This window comes from Ciconia boyciana, chromosome 1, assembly GCF_034638445.1.
Source record: "Ciconia boyciana chromosome 1, ASM3463844v1, whole genome shotgun sequence".
NCBI classification, from domain to species: domain Eukaryota; kingdom Metazoa; phylum Chordata; class Aves; order Ciconiiformes; family Ciconiidae; genus Ciconia; species Ciconia boyciana.
This window is the reverse complement of record NC_132934.1, coordinates 50,240,899-50,247,511: the sequence shown is the minus strand read 5'-3', so window position 1 is coordinate 50,247,511 and position 6,613 is coordinate 50,240,899. Positions and strand designations below refer to the sequence as shown.

Here is a 6,613-nt window from a genome sequence, read left to right as displayed (position 1 = left end):
TAAAATATCCTGAGGTATGATCTTATAAGAGAAGTCATAAAAAAATAATACTCTCAGACAGGCTGAAACTTCTTTCAGGATTCAAAGAATACTTTTAAAAACTACAAAAAACCATTTTGCTGTCTCCAGCATATTTGGCAGTTACATTTTATACATTTTGTACTGTTTTGGTGCCACCAATTTTGTTCTCCTTTAATCTGAAACATACCATAATAAATTATCAATTCATTATTTGAAAAATAAACTTTATGAAGAAGCTGCTTGCTTTGGAAAATAGTACCAAACTGTCTCAATGAACACAAAATCTGAGAGGTTGTGGGGAGACTCGCAGAAAAGGAGGGTGAATTTCAGTAGATGGCAGGGGCTCCATAATTCTGTACTAAATTCATATAAAATGACTGGTCAGTAATGTTTGTGGAGAGGAGTCAGAATATACTGAGAAATGAGGCTATGTAAAGTGGTGCCAAGGGATGAAATAGAGATCTATCCCCAGAGCAACACATTTTGTTGACATTATAGTTGAATACTTGAGCTCATCAGACTGGTCAGGCCATTGAGCCTCTTAGCTTGGCAATGCCATCTCCTGCATGTCCTGGTAACATTTATAACAAAGGGTATAAGAGATCCCAGTGACCTCAGGTGACTTCAAGTTTAGCACTTCAAGGCCACGGAACAAAATAAAAATGTATTAAAGTAATCTTAACCCTAAGTAACCCTAACTTGCCCCTGCAAACTTGCTGTAATCCATAATCCAGAGGTTTATTCTGTTGGAGCTGGGGGAATGTAACATCATTGGGACCCGGAGGGACCAGTGAGGTTGCAGAATGGACTTTTTGTAAGCCATATAGGTTTCTGTCCTGGATGTGCATTTGACAAACAGATTATCATTATTAGATAGGCACTTCGAACTAAATAGCCTTTTAGTCCTTTAGGCTAAAATATAACCTAAATCATAGCCATAGTTGGATAGGTGAAAAAAAAAACAATAAAGCCACAAAAGTAAGGCTTTTGTGAGGCCTGAAAGATTCTACAAAGTCCTCTAAATTATTAGCATTTTCTTAGATGTATTTTTAAAACCTGTTTTTCTCTCTTTTATCCTATAATTTGAAAAATAATTGTTTATTTTTGTGACTTAATTCCATTGCTTCCTTTGCCAAATGTTTCTCATTTTAAATTGACACAAAAATGGCATTGCAGACTGTGAACGGGTTACATACAGTGTAAACTCCTCCTTGGAGAGCTGAATTTTCTAATTGTGACTGAAGGGTAGTTAATTCCTCTTGCAGAGCTGATTCAAATAATTTTGAGGAGACACAGGGTGCAGAAACACAGTGGAAGACCTTTAACAACATGACAGATGACTGTTACAACCTGTCCAAGTCTCAAGACTCAATTTGCAGTGGTTTTGGTTTTATAAATGAAGAACAGTGTCTGAAGAGATTTTTGCTTGCAAGCATATGTGTGGCTTCTTCAGAGGCAAGCTTGCCATCTTGTTATAAAAAGCTGATACCTTCATTTTGAAACATCCTATTTAATTTTTACTTGTAAGGCAAAATAACTCCATCCTTAAATTTAGTTGGTAGATTCAAACTAGTTCAATACACTGAGATTTTCAGAAGTGATTAGTTGGTGTGGGTGCCTGGCTATTTTCTGTGTCCATCCTCCAGTGCGTTATGCAATACCTGATTTTCAAAAAATGCTCTTTGAATTTCTCTTTGAAAATCAGACTTATTACAGCTATTTTGGAAAACTGTTAGTCACTTTTCCAAATCTTGACTTAGATCTCTAAGGTTTTGGGTTCCTGGTGTATTATGATAGATGAAGATGAGTCAAGAAATTCAGTGGCTAAATTTTGAAATGGCATAAATCACAGGATGCTGCAATTTCAATAAGATGGTATGATTTATGTCTCCTGGGGGTGTGTCCTAGCATGCTCATAAATTCATCCATTACGTACGCAGATCTAAAAAACAAAAAAAAAACCCAAAAAATGAAAGTGAGACAAATAAATGCAAACAAAAAATATTCATAATCAAAGTCTTGTTTAACTTTTATTCAGTTGAAACACAATGGACATGTGAGTTATCCTCTAAATTAAAATGTAGCTGGTCTTTTTGGAACAGAAGTTTGCTCCAGGAACATGGTATGGAACAAAGAAGGAACTGAAAAACATGTTGTAAAGAAGAAAATAAAACAATGAATAATGTAGAAAAAGGGTAGCCTTAATTTTTCTGATTACCAATAGAGTAAACATTCCACTGTGATTCCATAGGTGAAGGAAGTGCCATCACATTAAAAGTTTTTACATGTAGAATTAAACTCTGTTTTGTTTAGAAAACCTCACTATGTTTTATCCAGGTTGAGTATGGAAAATTGCTGTTGAGGAACATCAATGCAATTACTTGGTCAGAGCAATCCTTTGAAGAGCTTATTTATAAGAATAAAAGTAGAATATGCTTTAAATTGTAGTCAAAAGAAAGCCCATATCTGGTTAATGACAAGTTAAAGTGAATAACTCTTCAAATGCTTAATGAAATGCAATGGATATTTTGAAGACTGTTTCCTGAACAACACTGTAACCTGAAAGTGATCTTGGAAGTGGAAGAAATCTGATTCTATATTGATAGAAAAAGATTTTAAAAATATTCCAGACTTTTTTTTTTAATTCTGAGCCATGATAGTGTGAAAATCAATTTAAAAGCTTCCTACTGCCCTTTTTTATGAACTTCCATTTCACCCTTCTTGAAGAGTCTTGTATTCTACCCTTCCATGTCTTCAAATCAGGTGAAATTTGAGTACAGTGTATAGTGTTCTCATGATCACTTCTCTATCCTGAATGCTAGCTATCGTCTGTGCTATTTGGACTCTGCTCCCACATGATTATTTTTCTTTATTATGTTTTTAAATTGACTCAAATGCAGTGAGTTACTTCAAAGGTTCAAGAGTTATGAAAAGCACATCCTTTTCACTTGAACCCCACAGGGCACACCCTGTTTAGACAGGGTTGGTTCTCATGTAACTCATCACCATCCACCTTAAGATTCTCAACAGTTCCTCTCTATAGTGAGGTCACACCATTCAAACAAAACTGGTAAGTTTTGTGATGTCATTGCTTATATCTTCAAAGTCACTCTTTTGTATGTTTCGCTGAAGTTAGAAATTACTTATTTCCTCAGCAGATTGCCAACATGCAAAAATTAGCATTTTAATACAGACACACAGACAGAAACCCTGCTGTAAAGGTCCTTTTTTTCTATTCCACTCCTTTTTTCAGGACTTTTCTCAGTAATACAGTCACTTGCTCCCCCTGAAAAAGTTTACTCTCTGTAATGACTAAATTGGAAATCAAGGATGACCTGGCTATTCCCATGTTTTTCATAATCTGGGAATAGGCTGTTCAGAGCTGCACAGGATGTGTCTCATTTTGAATGCTGGTTCATAACCCCTGACTAACAGAGGACACGCAAGGAGTATAGTTCCAACATTTGCATGAATTACTGTCATGCTTTTCTAGGGCACTGTGTAATCCAGCTGGGATGATGAGGCTTGTCCAGAGCATGATCTAAGGGCCATCAAAATGACAATTAAGGTTCGTATTTTTCATCTGAACCTTGAAAATGGCTGGACTCCAACTCAAGATACTGCAAAATATAAAGAAAGGCCAAAATCTGATGAAACAGCTGCTCACTTGAAATTTCATCTCCTCTTACCTAAACTAATCTTCTCTCCTCTCCAGTCATCACTCCCTCTTTTGTGGCCCACACTCCCAGAGTGACACTCTTTCCTGGGAAGGTCTCTTCCATAGGCAGTTGTAGCCTCCTGGTACCTTTGGTGAGGGGCATCTGCCAGCACACTCTTTCCTTCATGTAAGAGATTTTCTGGAGGGCAGGAGACTGCTGACACTCACACAGAAGCCAGGCAGGAGCAAAATGTAATGCTGTTTATCACTGAAACACAGCAAATGGAGCACCTGAGCACTAATACAGAGGCATCTCAGTGTGTATGATAGCAAATGTTTTTGCATATGTTTTCTTCACCATTCATTAAAGGTGAAGAGGTAAAGTCAAAGTGAGGTTCTGAGGTCTTTGGTCCATGACCACTTTTACTTTTCTCTCACTCTTTGTTTCTAGGATGGCTAAGAGCTGGGAGGACTCATACAAAGTCTAGTTTTACCTATTTGCTGCATTTTTGAGGGAGAGAGGTAACAGTGATCTCAAAATGTATATCTACAATACAAAAGTGTGAGGAATAGTTAGGACAGACTTCCTCCTCAAGGGTGGAAGTTAAGTTCAGAGCATTTGAAATCATAGTGAGTAGTAAGGCTACATTGATATGTGGTTAGCTCCTGCAGCTGCTGGATATACCTGGACAAAACAGTTTGATTTAGGAGAGAATAGAAACGCCAGCAGAAAGGAAAGCCAGTGTCAAATACATGAACAGATTGGCCTTTCCAAGAAAAGAGACCAAAGTAAAGGGCATGGTCACACATCAGATACTTCAGCTGAGGACAATTTGATTTTTTTTTTCCTGGAGTGACCTGTAGAGCCCACAGACTCCCTTCAGAAGAGAGCAGGGAGATGACCGTGAGGGATACACAGTATATGCTCTTGCAGAGTGGGAAAGGGAGAGAAGGGAAGACAAACAGTGACGGAAGAGACTATTCCTTCAAAGAGAGGGCTTTCTCTTTTGAAGTTTGGTTGCATTTTGTCCAAACAGTTATACAAGAAGCGCTTTCACAGCCGCAGAAAAATAATGCTACTGGTAGCACACATCCAAAATCTGATACATTGGTCCTTTTGATCTGTAGAAATGTCAAGAAGTTCAGGACTATAATTTCTGAGGTCACAGAGTGCTGAAGGAATCTTTGATACTCAGAATATCCAGAAATTACTTTTACGTCTCTTTAGCTACCTTGTCAGGCTGTGCCTGGATCAATATTTACATGGATCAATGTTTACTAAGCTTGGGTCAATATTTACTTGCATTTTTAGTAGAGGAACTCCATTGCTATAGTAAAGAACAGTTTACTACAGGTGATTGGAAGAAATTATTATACATAGTGTAGAAAGGAGAGACAGGCAGTAGTATATTAGAGAATGTGGAGGATGTCATGCTAGGGAGCCAGTAAAGCCCAGGCATGAGATATAAAGATAGAGGAGGTGGAGAGGGCCCCTGAGAGGCAGCCAAACAGGGGATCTGGTTTTGTCCTTTCCTGATGGGAACTGGCACTTACCTAGCTGGTTCATGAAGACTTTGAGGCAGATTTGCCTGCCCCTCTTCCTCACCACAGCAACCACAACAATGCTAACCAGTCTTTGATCATCAAAGCTGGGATCTATTAGAAGGCAGCCCAAGAAAAATACCTTTTTCTGTAGTGGAAACTTAGAATGAGGAAGAACCTGAACCTGTGGGCCACCATGTTCTTGCAGGACAGATCCTGTCCTCCTGCTTTGGTTTTATTCCAGTAACATTCCAGATTGCAATAAAGGCTACACTTTTTTTTCCCAGGCTCCCTAAAAAAAAGCCTTTCTTTCCACCCCCAGGCGCAGATTATGTCAGCTCCCCATTCTTCTGAGGAGTCTGCAACCTGTGCTGGCAGTGTTGGGTGCCTGCTGTATGTGCCTCTCTCCCAGCCCAGCCCCACGCTCCAGGAGCTCTTCCCCCAGGGTATGTTTGCTTCTCACAGGGCAGCTGCTCATCTCTTTCCTGCAGAGGCTTCCACTGGACCCAGGCAGAGCAGTCAACAGCAGGCAGGCAGGCAGGCAGGCTTCCTGTCTTCTCTCCCACCACTGCCCTTTGAAAGGTCCACAAAATAAGCTGTGAGCAAATGAAGCAGATGCTATCCATCAAAATTTAATAAAAAGACTGTTATATAAATAACGTTAACATGCAGTTGCCTGTAACTTTCCGGGAATCAGTATTTGGAGCAGCATGTAGCCCTGTAAGTTTGCTAAATTGGAGTAATAAAATCATATAGAAACCAAGATTGTTCTAATCATGATTTATTTATATTGACTAAGCTGTAGTCAAAGTAGGTCAGACTGGGAAGGAGAGCTTATCAATGCCAGGCCCTGTGTATGGTCATGGGCCTTAAAATTATATAGTAACTTAATATTGTTGTTGGGATGTTTTTTTTAAAAAGTTGTTTATCTTCTCAGTGACATAGCAGGGGGCAAAGAGTGGGGTTAAAGCAATACTTATATCAGAAAGGGTCCCACATTCCCATAAAAGCACACAAATGACTTAAAACCATTAATAGGGTAGTGCACCAATATTCAATGTTGTAAGTCCTCTCCCATTCAGTTGCTCAGTCCTCCACATACTCCACTTTGCATTTCAGGAGGACTTGGACACCGAACACATACCCTCCTACCTCTGGGTATTGACAGGCAGCATAAGTGTTTTCATAATTCCTAAAGGCAGTAACATCTTTTCCCCTCTGAGCTTCTTGGGATGGACTTTATTACAGAAAAAGTAGGAAAATTCTCCCTCTATGGGCAGCAGTTCCTCTGCAGGCAGAGTAGGAGCCCCCAGTCCACCCAGCAAGCACCCTCTTCTCCATCTGTTCCCACACTGATCTTCATGTTTTTGTTTGACTCTCCCTAATGCCTAA

General features: G+C 39.2%; 1 long non-coding RNA gene across 1 annotated transcript; it reads right to left on the bottom strand.

Moving 5' to 3' along the window:
• Positions 1-676: 676 nt before the first annotated feature.
• LOC140661165 (uncharacterized) lies at positions 677-5,776 on the bottom strand. The gene is made up of 3 exons (XR_012045655.1): positions 5,685-5,776; positions 3,711-3,947; positions 677-1,963 (listed from the first exon to the last, which is right to left on the bottom strand). It is a non-coding gene; the product is annotated as an uncharacterized lncRNA (long non-coding RNA).
• Between the last annotated feature and the right edge of the window lie 837 nt (positions 5,777-6,613).